This window comes from Bison bison, unplaced genomic scaffold (assembly GCF_000754665.1).
Source record: "Bison bison bison isolate TAMUID 2011002044 unplaced genomic scaffold, Bison_UMD1.0 scf7180017850493, whole genome shotgun sequence".
Lineage (NCBI taxonomy): Eukaryota > Metazoa > Chordata > Mammalia > Artiodactyla > Bovidae > Bison > Bison bison.
Window position 1 is genome coordinate 4,211 of NW_011481066.1, and position 3,796 is coordinate 8,006.

Sequence of the window (3,796 nt, forward strand, 5' to 3'; positions counted from 1 at the left end):
CAGGTTGGTTCAAGGTCTCCGTGTGGTGGAGACGGGACTCATCCACTCTGAGGAGATGGCCTGGTTGGGGATGGGGGGGTAAGAAGGGTTGGCAGGTGTAGAAAGGGATTGTTAGGCACGAGAGGGACACGGGGGCTCCAGGGCTGTTTGCAGCTCCATGATGAAGCTGGTGTGGGCTCCAGGGTTGATGTCTGTTCTCATATCATGAGGCTCTCAGCATCATAGTAGTGAGAGAGTCAATTCCTAGGCAGGTCGATAAGAAGTCTGGGGTCCCCAAGGAGGAGGTGATAGGGGTCTGGAATTCTCAAGGAGGAGGAAAGAACAAACATCTCTTTTTCTCTCCATTCCTTAGCCTTAGTCACATGCTATGGGTGGTTTAGTCGCTAAGTCGTGTCTGACTCTTGCGACCCCATGGACTGTAGCCCGCCAGGCTCCTCTGTCCCTGACAGTCTCCAGGCAAGGAGCAAGAATACTGGAATGGGTTGCCATTTCCTTCTCCTGGGGATCTTCCTGACCCAGGAATTGAACCCAGGTCTCCTGCATTGCAGGCAGATTGTCTCACAACTGAGCTATAAGGGAAGTCCTTAGTCACATAAGAGGCTTTTTTCTTTAAGCCCAGGAATTGATAATTACAACAAACAACTCTGTTTAAACTCTGTACTGAGGGTTATATAACAACAATGTATCCTGCTTGAGGGCAGTTTTCCCTTCCTGAAAACCTTGGGGCCAATCCTGTTATCTTAAAATGTAAATTATGGGAGGGGGGTCTAACAAGATCTTTACAACCTAAACACAATCTTTTGATTTATTGTAATTACTAATTTAAAAAGTATATAACTCCCTTGCTAACACTAGAGAGGGGGGCACTCCCCATTCCCTTCTGATGTCTACTTCAGAAGCTTTCTCTGTGCTTTTCATACTTTAATAAAACTCTGCTACATAAAAGCACTTGAGAGATCACGCCTGGTCTCTGGTCCCTAAGCTAAATCTTCTTCTTTGGAAATCACGAGTCTGAGACCCTTCACTGGAAGCTATCAGTAGTCTGGGGGGAGAAGCACCCTCACTGTGACTACCCTCTGCCTCAGTGGACCCCAAGGAAGAAAAGTTAAGGGGACAGAACCCTTGTCTGTGGTAATAATAAGACCAGCCCCCACCGCCCCAGGGCACATGGCCCTTCCAGCATTCCGATCTCTCCCTTGGCCTAGGCCCTGCTGACCACCCACCCGGTCCCTACCTGAAGCCGGGGATACATCTGCACCCACAGTTCCCATGGCACTGGTGGGTGGGGGTCGGGCACGGCTCTGCTGGGATGGAGAAGAGAAAAGAGACCCCCCATCAGAGTTCCTGGGGTGGCCTCAGCAGTTTCACCCACAGGTCTCCCACACCACCCCTGGCCCCTGGCTCCCTCTTTCAAGCCCAGGGCAAGGCCCTGACAGCACCCAGATGCCCAGCCTCACTGAGCTCCCCTTTTCTCAGATGCTGGATGGTGGTGCTGAACCTCCGTCGAGTCCTGCAAGCAGGGCTGGTGTAGGCGAGGGGGAAGGAGAGGGCCTGGCCCGGGGAGCAGGGGGCCCAGGGCAGGCAGCGGGCAAGGCAGGTAGTGGTGGTGGAAACCCAGAGGGCCCTCCTCCTGCGGTTCCGTCTCCTCCTCCTGTTGACCCTTCAGGGAAAGCTGGGGGTTGTGCAAATGGAAGGGGACACAGTGTCAGACTCCCTGCCCCTGCTCCTGTCTGCACTGTGCTCAGTCTCTTCAGTCGTGTCCGACTCCTTGCAACCCCGTGGACTGTGGTCCGCCAGGGTTATCTGTCCAGGGATTTCCCCAGGCAAGAATATGGAACGGGTTGGCATTCCCTCTTCTGGGGGATCTTCCTACCCAGTGATTGAACCCCAGCCTCCTGCATCTCCTGCATCGGCAGGTGGACTCTTTACCACTCGACCAACGGGAAAGCCCTGTCTTGGTCTCAGACACATACTCATTTGTGTCTTTCCTAAGCCAGGACTTTCAGTGGCAGGCGCTGAGGGGCAGGCCTGTGAGAGCAAAACCTCTGCTTGTGGGTGAGCCCAGCTGGCTGCCTAGCACCAGCTCTGAAACTCTGCCTCATGGTACAAAGCTGCTCTGCCAGGGGAGGGTTTTTTTTAAATTGTTAGGTGAAGTGGCAGATGTGAAAAGATCTCAGAACACAATCGTTCTTAGTTGTAAGTAGAAGAGTTTGGTGGTTGGGGATTCGTATACAGGGAAGACCCTGCTCCCTGATGTTGACAAGCCTCCTGCAGGGTTTCAGAGGGTGATTCATCCCGGATCTGTCTCATTTATCCAAGGCTCCCAGGAGCACAGAAGCCACACATCAAAAAAAAAAAAAAGAAAGAAAAAAAAAGTGCAGAGGGAATTTCCTGCTGGTCCAGTGATGAGTAGCAGTTTCACTGCTGTGACCCGAGCTTACTTCCTGGTTGAGGAACTAAGATCCCCACCAGGGAGTCTTCGGCTTGTGTGGCCTCCACTGTCTTGGTCCCTTGAATGCATGCGTGCATGCTCAGTCACGTCTGACTATTTGGGACTCCATGCACTATACCCCGCCAGACTCCTCTGTCCTTGGGATTTCCCAGGCAAGAACACTGGAGTGGGGTGTCATTTCATTCTCCAGGGGATCTTCCTGACTCAGGAATCGGCTCCCACATTGGCAGGCGGATCCTTAAACAATGAGCCACCTGGGAAGCCCCGGTATATATTTACCGGGGCTTAAAACAAGAGGTAATAAACAGAAAGTGATGTTAGTGTGAGGTCAGAGCTGAGACAGGAAGCACGTGACTTCTGAGAAGGGAAATCAGTCAAAAACCAGGCAACACTTGTTGAACCAGCAGCAGCCTAGGGAACAACAGTTGCTGGAAGCTGGACCTCAGCCATCCTGTTTACCCATCACGACAGCACCCGTTTGCTGATACAGGTAAGGTGATGCTCCCTGCTTCCCTCTTGGCAGAGTGGAAAGGGCTTGGGATAGACTGTCAATCAACACTTGAGTTCTTGTGCTTTCTCTCCCTGTCTCCCATAAGCCCAGGGGCTGCAGTTGCTACAAAATTTCCTCCGGCTCCTTGGTCGTTGCACGAGGAGCTCAGCTAACCATCTCTCGAGTCCAACAGCCTATTGCTTTGTGGTTATTTTCTCTTTTTGTCCTTTCTCTTCCTCCACTGCTCTGTCAAGCACACAACTGACTTAGAAGCCTGGGGCTGCCTTCCCGCCATGGCCCACGTGGGTCCAGGTCATCTGGACTGAGCTCAGAGCTGATGCTTAGGGGACAAGTACAGTCCCCAGCCTCTTGGGGTCACACCCAAGGTTCCTGATGAATCCCATTCAATGAAGTCCTACCTGGTTAGAAGGGACTTTCCTACCCTGTGGCTCATAGTCTCAAGGAGCCTCTTCTTTCTAGATATGTGGGAATTTCTCTTTTCCCTTTGTATTCTTTTTGTAAAATTTACTATGTGACACATAATGAACACATCTATGTAACATGAATGTGCATTGCACAGTAAGATAATGTAACGATCAGCCCTGAACCCAACACTCAACCCAAGGACTAACTACCACTAAACTTTCCATCTACCTACTGTGCTACTCACCTCCCACCCAGACATAAATAACCACCCTCCCAAAGTCCCTTTTTATTGTTCTCTTGATTCTTTCTTTAATTTAGTACTTTATCACATGTGCATTTATTTTCATTTGATGTAATAGTTGTATAACATAAACTGTGTGCCAGCTACTGTTTTGAATACTTGTTAATATTGTCATTTAATTAGTTTA

General features: G+C 50.5%; 1 pseudogene across 1 annotated transcript in view; it reads left to right on the forward strand.

Moving 5' to 3' along the window:
• Positions 1–2,656: 2,656 nt before the first annotated feature.
• LOC104995035 overlaps positions 2,657–3,796 on the forward strand; it is a 9,759-nt pseudogene continuing 8,619 nt past the window's right edge. Inside the window, exon 1 of the transcript XR_826023.1 lies at positions 2,657–2,942. The product of XR_826023.1 is annotated as an intercellular adhesion molecule 2-like (transcript). The remainder of the gene's footprint in view (positions 2,943–3,796) is intronic.